This window comes from Salvelinus fontinalis, chromosome 12 (assembly GCF_029448725.1).
Source record: "Salvelinus fontinalis isolate EN_2023a chromosome 12, ASM2944872v1, whole genome shotgun sequence".
NCBI classification, from domain to species: domain Eukaryota; kingdom Metazoa; phylum Chordata; class Actinopteri; order Salmoniformes; family Salmonidae; genus Salvelinus; species Salvelinus fontinalis.
In genome coordinates this window covers 14,730,851-14,743,721 of record NC_074676.1, presented here as the reverse complement: position 1 = coordinate 14,743,721, position 12,871 = coordinate 14,730,851, and the positions used below count along the sequence as shown (strand labels likewise).

The 12,871-nt window shown below is 43.2% G+C and overlaps 1 pseudogene; it reads left to right on the top strand.

Moving 5' to 3' along the window:
• Positions 1 to 5,696: 5,696 nt before the first annotated feature.
• LOC129867695 (transcription termination factor 2, mitochondrial-like) lies at positions 5,697 to 6,953 on the top strand (annotated as a pseudogene).
• Positions 6,954 to 12,871: the final 5,918 nt, after the last annotated feature.

Sequence of the window (12,871 nt, the reverse complement as noted above, 5' to 3'; positions counted from 1 at the left end):
AATGGGAATACCTAGTCAGTTGTACATCTGAATGCATTCAACCAAAATGTGTCTTCCACATGTAACCCCTCTGAATCAGAGAGGTGCGGAGGACTGCCTTAATCAACATCCACATCATCGGTGCCCAGGGAACAGTGGGTTAACTTCCTTGCTCAGGGGCAGAACAACAGATGTTTACCTTGTCAGCTCAGGGATTCGATCCTGCAACCTTTTGGTTACTGGCTCAATGCTCCTACCCGCCAGACTACTTGCCACCCAACTAGTACAGTGATATAGAATCTCTCCCTCTTTCTCTATCTCTCTCTCCCTCACTGTCTCTCTCTCCCCTCCCTCCATCCCCCTCTCTCTCTCTCCCTCCATCCCCCTCTCTCTCTCTCTCTCTCTCTCTCTCTCTCTCTCTCTCTCTCTCTCTCTCTCTCTCTCTCTCTCTCTCTCTCTCTCTCTCTCTCTCTCTCTCTCTCTCTCTCTCTCTCTCTCTCTCTCTCTCTCTCTCTCTCTCTCTCTCTCTCTCTCTCTCTCTCTCTCTCTCTCTCTCTCTCTCTCTCTCTCTCTCTCTCTCTCTTGCACACTTGAACAATTTGGCTGAAAAATAAGAATTCCCCTTGCGTACCCTCAAAACCATTATCAACATAATTCTGAAACCTTGTAACTCATACAGTGTGAATGTCCTAACGTCATAGTCCAACCAGTGTATCTAGCAGTGAATTATACTCCTGATTATGCACTGCGACTGCCCTTTGTTCTAGTGAAGGTGAGTTGTACAGCTTGTCCCCTGAGTATTTATGACTGGTAGTTTTTTAATGTCATAATGTAATGTATTATTGTATCCTTTATGAAACCTGAGGGTCACCTTGCAAAAAAATAGGACTAAATATATATCCTGATGAAAACGATACACGTATCACTTCAGCAGAAATCTTTTAGAATGAGCTGTACTTTTTTCAGTTGATGACATTCTTTTTCATTCCAGATATGTGGCAAAACCGTAAAGTTGTTTAAGTCAGTAATGCTATGCATATTTGTATGAATGGTCTTGTAGACATAACGAACAGAAAATATAGAATTTTGATAATGAGTGTATCAATATCAACCCACTGTAAAATCAAATACTCATATCAGATACAAGACTAAAACCTAACCCCACCCATAATACATAGAGAAACAACATAGACTTCTAAATAAATGTAGTAGAATAAAATATATCCCTTATCAACCACAATGGTGTTCATGCATACCACTATCTTAACACTTAATGGCAAATTGAACCTAAAGGACTGTATAGTAGGTAAGAAAAATACCTCTCAACCACCATGGAAAGTTTCTCAGGCCTGTTTATTTTTCGCATACCGATGCCATTATGCACATACTGTACTTGACAAGAGAGCAAGCCGACTGGTTTAGTCATCACATCATGTCATAAATGGCCCAAAGCGTTTTCATATTACAGTCATGCCCCATTTCAGTTATGTATCTGTGCCAAAGATATTTTTTCCTAGCTGTAAAAAGAAAATATGTTCAAATTCTTTAGATTAGATTTGAACATAGCGTTGTTATTGCTTATCTGTTTTTAATATTTACAGTTATTGCCACGTTGTCTCTCATTAAAATACAGATATTTTGTATGGAGTGTGTGTAACTCTCCTACTGTAAATCACTTGTTACAGTAAAACACTGCATTCCATAAAAACACATTTGTGATTTGGAAATAAGCAGCAAGACAGCGAGTTACAGACTAGCAGGAAACAGTGTCCGTTTGAACCCACATACTTTCAGGTCATATGTTCCTGACAAAACTCTTTTGGTTAGTAAGTGAAGCTTTTCAATGAAAACAGAATCATAACACAGGATCAACCATTGATCCACCTGTCAGTCAAATCAGTAAATAATCTTTTGAACTAAGCATTAAGGCACTGCTTTATGCAATTGATCCCCAGGAAAAAGCTTGAGTACATGAGGCACTCTCCACTGGTTCAGAATAGAGGAATGATGAGACGGACTGTTATGGACCTTGTCCATCTGGGTCCAGTTTCTCTTCTTCACTCAGCCCAGTGCCCATCGTTTTCAGTCCAGACCCCATGGCTGCACCTCTCTCTGTATTGGTGGCTCTTCTCCGACGTACAACCACCACAGCTGCTATCACTGCCACGATTAGAAGCCCAGCCAGCGCTCCACACACAGCAATAACAATGGTGTTGTCTGCCTCTTGTTCCACAGGTGTGTCAGTGTCTGGGTCCCTTTTCTTTGGTGGGGTAAAGTCAGTGTTTATGGCTCTGTCTTTATCCTCTGGTTTCTCTTTTGGAGTCAGAGACGTCACCTGTTTAGAAATGCATGTTTCCATGTAGTCCTTGAAGTCTTGCCAGATGCTGTCCTTGTTGCCATCGTCATCATTGCCATCAGGGTATTCATCATCATCATCATCATCATCATCATCATCATCATCATCATCATCACTGTCTATGTAGTTGTCATCGTCAATATAGTCTGGGCTCCCCAGAACCACGCACCAGTACTCCCCCCTGTCCCCCTCGATAAGGTCAAACAGTTGGAGAGAGGAATCCTGCTCAGAGAAAACCACCCGGCCCCTCAGGTCCGCAGGAATGACGATAGTTTTATTCTTTGAGTCCAGAATCAGGTGTTCTTCTTCCAGAGGTTTTCTGCGATACCACTCCACCATTGCACCCCTGTGAGACTCCTCTCTGCCTTGGGCACATTCTAGAACAACATCCTCTCCATCCGAAAACTGTCTCTCAGTGGGCTCTCCACTGGGGCAAAGAACCAAGGCGTACTCAGCAACAAGTAGTGAGGCAGAGAAACATTTGTATTCACCAGAGTAGTTAGCAGAAAGTACATGAACGATCAATGAGAAGTTCTTCTCATCATCATCATTATCATCACTGACCAAGATGGCCGACTTTACTGACTTTGAGTTAACATTGCCCATTGGTGCCTCCCATCTCTGATCCTGGTTCTTCTCCTCCGAAGGACAGGTGAGAACCACTTTCTCTCCCACAGACGTGAAGACAGTCTTGGGGTCGATCTCATCATTGTTGGGGTTGTAGATTTTCTGGAAGCTGAGGCATCTCTGTCCATCCATGACCAGGCAGTAGAAGTGATGGCTGTCCTTCAGCACGCTACCAGAGACATTGAGTGAGATGCCTCCTTTCTTCACTGCAATGACCTCCCGTAGCTCCTCCTGTAGGGGTACCGAAGACACACTGGTGTCCAGGAAGCAGGTAGCCTTATAGTTGGGGAACACCTCATGGTACCATCGAATGGTTTTCCCCTCCAGGCTTGTGGCAGGGATGTTACACTTCAGTTCAGCCCCTCCGTCGGGCCGCACAGAGATATCCACAGAGCTGATTTCCTCATCGCACACAGACAGCTTGTGTTCATGTTTGTTGGCCAGTGCCTTGTCCTTCCAGCATTCCCTCCTGTACACGCCCGAGTCAGACTGTCTCAGCTGACTGATCTGGAGGCCCAGGAGCTGGAGCTGGTTGGTGAGTCTGACGCGGCCCTCGAAGTCTGCAGGAGGCGAAGGGGATGCCACTTCGTCTGAGGAATTACCAATCAGCTGTTCTCCCTCTGGAGCTGATCTTAAAACAGTGATATAGTCGACTCCAAAGCAGTAGCCCATTTCTATTTCACCTCCCTCTAGTCTGAAGATGGACTCTGGTACCTCTGGCGCCTCAGAGTAGGCTGTGCCAACTAGAACGAACAGCAGAAATCCTATTTCCCTCAAATTTTTCATTCTATGCCGTATTGTACTCCTGTTTGTCACACACTGGGGATGTGCTTTTCAACTTTGCCAGCTCAGAGTAACCTGTTCTGGGTTGTCACTGAGATCCTCCCCATTAGCTCATATCTCAGCTGTCCCCCCTCCCCCCACACATACACACACACATGCACGTGTGCGCACACACACACAAGCAACACACACGAACACCCACGCATGCACACACAAACACACACATACACACACACACACACACACACACACACACACACACACACACACACACACACACACACACACACACACACTTTATCTTTCATTATCTTGCTAGGGTGGACCTGAGCATGGGAAAAGTGTCAGGTGTAGGTGGAAAGCCATCAAAAGTGTGAGTGAGAAGGGCATTAAGAAGACAAAACAATAAGTGAGGAAATAAAAGATGTTCCCTGCTGTCACTTTCTAGTGCTGATGGTTGGACTGGTTTGACTCAGTCATTGGGAGCAGTTTATCACCATGCCAAGGGCTTCTGAGTAAGAGAGAGACGTGTATGTGTGTGTGTGCGTGTGTGAGTGTTTGTTTGTCTTCTTGCATGAGTGCATGTATGCAAGTGCATACATGCATGGTTATGTTCCTCCCAGTGTTCAAAGTGTTGGAGGTTATAACTTGCTCTGTATCTAGTTCGAGCTGATCACTTTTGTTGTTTTATGGTAGTCATTTAGTGTGCGTGGTTTAATGGAACCAAAGGCAAATCCAAAAGCCAAAGTACTTGGGGAGGCCAACTGTATATCCTGGGCAGGGTTATGGTTGGGCAGAAAGGCATGTAGGTACGTCATTCTGCCGCACAACATGCTGTTGATTTTAGGTTGATTTCATTACATACTGGGCGCATTGTGCACTTCGCTATTTTTGTCATAGGCATTTTGTCATATCTCATTTTTGTCATTTCTTCAGTTGTGACACTGAAGCATGTGATTGTCTCTAGCAATTTAGAAGCATTCAAATTTAGGCTGATCATAATGGTATTGATTAATGCTTTTGTTCTTAATACAAGCAAGGACATTTTATAGACTGATAACATTGAGTTCAAGCATCAATCTGTAATACAATAGAAAATAAAGTTGTGCGATCAAAGAGCTAATTGAAGTGATTTTTACAATGATGTCAATGGGCGCCGGTCCCCAAAAATGGTCCAGCCACCATCTTCATCCCTGACCTCACTACAAAAACCATGATTACATGAGCTAAATACAATATACAATAGGTACTGCTGATTTGATAGATCTAATTTATATTCTATAGTACCTGCCTGGCTGCCTGTATATAAGCCATTATCCTCAGGTGCCTTTTATGTTGATGCAGACTTACAATAATGAGTCTCAATTTCTTCTCAGTCATTAGATTGGAAATCTGCAGACATTTCCTGAGCTGGGTTAGAACAGCTTGTGGAGCTGGTGATCAAGCGGTGTGATTAAGCCCCAACTGTGAGAAACTCTGCCTCTCTCGGTTCACTCCAATTCAGCTCTGTGCTGATTACAGTGATCAGTGTCTGTTCTGTTTTCTGCTGCTTCTGAGATGCATCGACTGCTATTTGATTTGAAATGTACATTCGCCAAAACACCCTAATTACTGGAAGTGTATGGTGCAAGACTGAAGCTCTGAGGGAGAAAAGGATATTTTCCTTCTTTATTATTTTAGTATGCATTTTCAGCTTGAATAATTTTAGTCTGCCTTTTAGTTTGAGTCCCTTAAGAGATGAGTTTAGATGTTTGCAGTATCTCTCTTCAACTGTGCATTACCGTTCATGTACACTTGGTTGCGCTGTGGTGCAGTTGCAGATAGTACCATACAGCCAGTCCACCAAAGAAGCAAAGTTCAGTTTCATAACAAAACGTCACATCCACTGGCTAAGATATTTATAATTATAAGCAGGGTGGTTCGTACACTGAATGCTGATTGGCCAACAGCCATGGTATATCAGACCGTATATATCAATGGTATGACAAAAAATTACTCTTTACTGGTCTAATTCCGTTGGTAACCAGTTTATAATCGCAATAAGGCACCTCTGGAGTTTGTGGTATATGGCCATAGCTAAGGGCTGTATCCAGGCACTCCGCAATGTGTTGTACATAAGCATAGCCTTAGCCGTGGTATATTGGCCATATACCACACCTCCTCAGGCCTTATTGCTTAAATAACCCTCAGGTACTACTGTTGGCTAACTAGCTTATATACCGTTATGTACTTATTTGTTGTTTCTATTTGGAAAGTACAAGGGATGTGAAAGAACTTGCATGTGAATTTAAAGAACAGTTTTGTCCTCCAAACATCGTCAAAGTATCATCACAATTCATCCTGAGCAGAGAACCATGTGACTGTGGAAGCCATCTATGACCTCTCAGTGGACATCCAGAAGAGGCACCAGGGTTGGGCCCTGCACCCGAGCCCTGCCTACATGAGTGAGATGGCCAGCCTGCTGCGAGACATTGGGGCAGAGGGCCTCGTGATCGCCTGTGTCCTTGAGCTCTACCCCGAGGCGGTCCTCTGCAGCCCGGAACAGCAGCAGGCCTAGAGAGAGCTGTGGAGATCCATCTGACCCATCTAACTGTCATCATCGAGAAGTTCCTGCCTCCTTCTTCACCTGCTCCAGCCATCACGCCAACCAGAGGGGCAACATCGACTACTTCCAGTTTGCACCTGAACAAGCTCATCGTCACAAAGCTGATGGCCAGCACCCCCATAGTTTCAGCTGCCCTGCGGGGCAGAACGAGGAAATTATCCACTTGGAGCTGAGGGTCGATGCGACCAACATGAAGATCTGGCTGCAGAAGCTGCTCAGTCAGAACCACTTCGTGCTCCTCAAGCCCTCAGAGGTTCTGAGCGACAACCTGCTGTTCCTCGAGACAGGGGGCTTCACCACTGCTGAATTGCTCCACCTCCTCTCCAAGCTCAGGGGCTTTGTCACCAAGCTCAACCGGGACAACATGCGTCTCAATTTGGCCTACTCGAAGGAGACTCTGGGCTGCTCAGATGCCAAGATCGGGACACGGTGCTCAACTGCCCAGCCTTGTTCTACTACCCTGAGGCCATCCTGGCTGAACTCTTTGAAGGCCTCCTCAGAGCTGGCTCAGATTATAGAGACTCCAACCGTTCTGGAGCTGACCATACAAATATAGTTATTGTATGCAAAGTTCTCATATTTGGGAACCCTATTAGATTGTTTTTATTCAATTATTGCTGGTATGAGAACGGGAGCCCCTATCAGCAAAGTAGTGTGTTTGCGGAAAGCTGAGTATTTTGGCTATTGATCGGTGTCTTCAAATCTTTGGTATGACTTACTACCATATATGGGCATGTACACATTATAAGGGTAGGCCGAGCCGATGACCTCATTTCAAGATGGCTGCTACCTACATTCCGGTTAGCGTTGTGAAGTATAAACAACATAAACATGCAATATGTTGATACACACCGAAAGCCGGGACTCCACAGATCATGAGGATATCTTATTTCTCTGCCTGTGGCCTACCATTATTGACCACCAGGCCCGAGAGTCAAAATGTTTATTTTACAGGGCCTCCCGGGTGGCGCAGTGGTCTAGGGCACTGCATCGCAGTGCTAACTGCGCCACCAGAGTCTCTGGGTTCGCGCCCAGGCTCTGTTGCAGCCGGCCGTGACCGGGAGTTCCGTGGGGCGACGCATAATTGGGCTAGCGTAGTCCGGGTTAGGGAGGGTTTGGCCGGTAGGGATATCCTTGTCTCATCGCGCTCCAGCGACTCCTGTGGCGGGCCGGGCGCAGTGCGCGCTAACCAAGGGGGCCAGGTGCACGGTGTTTCCTCCGACACATTGGTGCAGCTGGCTTCCGGGTTGGAGGCGCGCTGTGTTAAAGAAGCAGTGCGGCTTGGTTGGGTTGTGCTTCGGAGGACGCATGGCTTTCGACCTTCGTCTCTCCCGAGCCCGTACGGGAGTTGTAGCAATGAGACAAGATAGTAATTACTAGCGATTGGATACCACGAAAATTGGGGAGAAAAGGGGATAAAAATAAATAAATAAATAAAAAATTTGGGGGAAAAAATGTTTATTTTACACGTTTTCACCAAACAGCCAACATCTTACAAGGTAAGCTTCGATTTGGTCTGTGTTTGAACTATAGCTACATGGGGATATCAATAGACTCCTTAGGTTGGTAGAAACAAATCGTGCCTATTGCCAATGTTATCTGATTATGTATGACTTAATGGCAACATCGAATGTCCCCCGAGTGACTATATCTTTGCGCATAAAAATATGATGTTGCCTGCTTAGGCATCCATATCCCCTGTATGTCCCCTGACACCACCACAATGTTGGAGAGAGGTTGGTGTTGTAGAAATGTAGTTTTTATAGTGAACAATAACTTTTAAGCACATCCAGTGTGCAAAAACTGTGCAATTACCACATTCAGACATTTTAGATAGGTTGAAAGGACACATGAAAGGACACTGAATAAATACCCCATAACACCACTACAATGTTAGTGTGAGGTTGATATGGTAGAAATTGTGTTTTATACTGAACAAATAGCATTTAGGGATTGGAAATATGTAATAGCACTGTAATTATATAGTTTACAGACATATGCCACTTCGGAGAGGTTTAGGTGTCACACCACACCTGACGTCACTTACAACAACATCTGCCCATTTATAGTTGTTAGGTCTATCAATCCCATTTTTTTCTTATATTGTTCACATGTTGTGGAAGCCATCTGATTTGTTTCCAGCTCTTGGCATTAATAATTCACTTATAGCTTGTCAATGAAAGAAAAAGAAAAAGAATATAAAAAATAATTTAAAAAACAGTTATTTTGTGTGTGCTTGATCTTGTGTATTCTGAACTATGTAACTCCTATCTTCTGCTCATTTCCTCATATTCGCCCAGATGTCTTCTTTCCAAATATACCATGTTTTTGCACGTCAGAATCATGTAATTACACATGAATAGCAGTTACTTTTGGGTATGTCTTTTTAGGGCGGAAATCTACATTTTGCCATTACATTTAAGAGGTTATGATGTACGGACAGGCACTAAGACGGACTTTGAGATTAGTTCAGGTAAACTGCAGTTGTGGAGGAGGAGAGACCACTATTCATCCCTGTTGCCCTGTTAAATGGGGGTTGATTGACCTTGATTTCATGGTCTAAAACGCAGATCCATGTGATGATGTCATGGTTAACATTCTCATATCACAAGAGGAAGGAGACTTGAATCAGAGTTTGGCTTCATGCTGCATGGTATTATTAAGGTCAGGAGAAAAGCTTGCCTTGAAAGTAGTCTCATGCAGCAGACATCTCCTCCCTAAGTGCATTTAGCCTGGGGATGAGGTTACCTTGAAAGAGGCAACACTTGAGCTTATCCCTGTATTTAAATACTGTTTTGATAATAATTATATTTTGATATTTTATGATGCAACGTTGAATAAAATGCAATGTCAATTGAATGTGTGTGAGGAATTGCCTATGTATTAAAACCAGCCAGTATCACTGTGGATAACATGATCTATGATAGTCCGGGTAGTTATTGGTTAACTATTTAACTATCTGCATTGACCCTTTTTGCACAAAATCTTTTGACTAATCACACACTCCTGTTGCTTAGTCACTTTATCCCTACCTACAGTGCATTCGGAAACTATTCAGACCCCTTGACATTTTCCACATTTTGTTACGTTACAGCCTTATTTTAAAATTGATTTTTTTAAAATCATCATCAATCTACACACAATACCCCATAATAACAAAGCAAACACAGGTTTTTAGAAATGTTTGCAAATGTATTAACAATAAAAAACAGAAATAACTTACTTACATAAGTATTCAGACCCTTTGCTATGAGACTCGAAATTGAGCTCAGGTGCATCCTGTTTCCAATGATCATCCTTGAGATGTTTCTACAACTTGATTGGAGTCCATATCTGGTAAATTCAATTGATTGGACAAGATTTGGAAAGGCACACACCTGTCTATATAAGGTCCCAAAGCTGACAGTGCATGTCAGAGCAAAAACCAAGCCATGAGGTCAAAGGAATTGTTTGTAGACCTCTGAGGCAGGATTGTGTTGAGGCACACATCTTGGGAAGGGTACCAAAACCTTTCTGCAGCATTGAAGGTCACCAAGAACACAGTGGCCTCCATCATTCTTAAATGAAAGATGTTTGGAACCACCAAGACTCTTCCTAGAGCTGGCCGCCGGGCCAAACTGAGCAATCGAGGGAGGAGGGCCTTGAACGGGGAGGTGACGAAGAACCCGATGGTCACTCTGACAGAGCTTCAGAGTTCCTCTGTGGAGATGGGAGAACCTTCCAGAAGGACAACCATCTCTGCAGCACTCCACCAATCAGGCCTATGGTAGAGTGACCAGACGGAAGCCACTCCTCAGTAAAAGGCACATGACAGCTTGCTTGGAGTTTGCTAAAAGGCACCTAAAGACTCACCCCACAGCATGAGAAACAAGATTCTCTGGTCTGATGAAACCACAATTGAACTTTTTGGCCTGAATGCCAAGCATCAACGTCTGGAGGAAACCTGGCACCATCCCTACAGTGATGCATGGTGGTGGCAGCATCATTCTGTGGGGTTGTTTTTCAACAGCATACACTGGGATCGAGGGAAAGATAAACTGAGCAAAGTACAGAGAGATCCCTTGATGAAAATCTGCTCCAGAACGCTCAGGACCACAGACTGGGGCGAAGGTTCACCTTCCAACAGGACAAAGACCCTAAGTGCACAGCCAAGACAACGCAGGAGTGGCTTTGGGACAAGTCAATTTGAGTAGCCCAGCCAGAGCCCGGACTTGAACCCGATCGAACATCTCTGGAGAGACCTGAAAATAGCTGTGCAGCGACGCTCCCCATCCAACCTGACAGAGCTTGAGAGGATCTACAGAGAAGAATGGGAGAAACTACCCAAATACAGGTGTACCAAGCTTTTAGTGTCATACCCAAGAAGAGTAAGGGGTCTGAATACGTATGTAAGTGTGATATTTATTTTAATACATTTGCAAACAATTCTAAAAACATGTTTTTGCATTGTCATTATGGGGTTTTGTGTGTAGATTGATGAGGATATTTTTTTAAATTCCATTTGAGAACAATGCTGTTACGTAACAAAATGTGGAAAAAGTCAAGGGGTCTGAATTCTTTCCGAATGCACTATATATGTCACAGGAGGCTGCGGAGGGGAGAACGGCTCATAATAATGGCCGGAACGGCGCAAATGGAATGGCATCAAACACCTGGAAATCATGTATTTTATGTATTTGATACATATCACTGATTCCACTCCAGTCATTACCCACGAGCCCGTTCTCCCCAATTAAGGTGCTGCCAACCTCCTGTGCTGTGTACATATCTACCTCAATTACCTCATACCGCTGCACATCGACTCAGTACTGGTACCCTGTGTATATAGCCAAGTTATCATTACTCATTGTGTATTTATTCCTTGTGTTATTATTTTTCTATTATTTCTATATTTTTCTCTCTGCATTGTTGGGAAGGGCCCTTAAGTAGGATTCTCACTGTTAGTCTACACCTGTTGTTTATGAATCATGTGACAAACACAATATGATTTGATCTCAGTGTCTCAATGTCTCAGTATTGCTTTCGTCCCTTTAGGAGGCATGTGTTTTCTACAGAGTTTTTGTTTCTTTGCAGATAGGATTACCAGTATTTGAAGTGCTAAAATCAAGTATCAGTTCATTGGGAATGCATGTATTACCTGTGTGTATAGGTCTATCTCACTGTCATCTTCAGTGTAATAGGCAAACACTGCAACTGCAACACCTTATGGAAGAGTTGACCTACAATGATAAAACATTTTTTTTAACTGCAATCTTCTCTTATATTGAATTGCATTTATTATATACAGAATCAAATTTGGTCTGCTTTTCGCATGCCATACAATAGATATGAGAGGTTTTATATTAGTGTGCACATGTTGATTTCAAGGCAAAAATCTATATGCAGCCTTGCTAAGCATGTACCCCAAGCCTTAGCAACACATATTGTACTGTAAGCTTCTTTTAAAGGCCTTTCTTAATGTGCTAAAGCCTGCAGGAGCCCTTGAAACATGCTCAGAGTGCATTTTAATGGGGAGTGAGCAGCACAGCTAATGAAGTCATGACTTTATGCCTCAAGGTCCCCAGCTCAGATAAAATGTAGAGGATGGGGTCACTGCCAAACCAACAGACTGGGTTAAGCCTGTGTTTGAAATGGCACCCTATTCCCTATAGAGTGCACTACTTTTGACCAGAGCACTATGGGCCTTGTTTAAAAGTAGTGCACTATAAAGTGAATAGGGTGCCATTTCAGATGCTGCCATAGTCTGACCATAGGGGGGAGAGATACAGTTTACTGTTTTTTTAAATCACTTTGGTACTATTTTCACACGTACACATTCCAAACTGGTAACACTTGTAACCCAGCCAGTCTAACATTCAAAACATTTCATTGTGCATTCATTTTGTTTGGAGACATTTTTCACCACACAACCATTGATCCAAATGTAAGTTTACTTTGAAATATAGTGAGTGCATTGGTTTAATCACCAAAACACAACAAAATGATATTTTCTCACTGTATTTATTTTAACAACAGTTAATCCGACAGCAAAACATATAAGACACATGTTTCAAAATTGCCCGTTGAATGTAGTATGCTAGTTTTCACATTCGGCTATAATGTACACTCAATTTTGACTTTAGGTCAAATATCCATAATCTCTAGGTGTGATCATTCTAGGTGTGATCATTGAAGACATCTTTCACAATGTAATCAAATAAAAAAAATGAAAGAAACTTAATGTTTAGCAGGCACTAGTTTGAATCAAGCCGGTCTTGAGCATTTGGCTATAGGTTCTCATGGAAATCGCAGTAAATATCCTCATTGTTCATGCACCTGAGGAAACCCTTTTGGCATGGCGAATCCAAGCCTGGCATTGGTTTGGATTGAAATCATTGCATGCCTCATCCACGGCCCGAAGAAGAGTGGTACGCTCATGGGGATGGCAGTCATACATCTTCCACCGGTATTGTAATTGTATATTGTATTATATTGTATGTTTGCATTGTAGTGATCATGTATGTGGCTCAGTTCATAAGAGC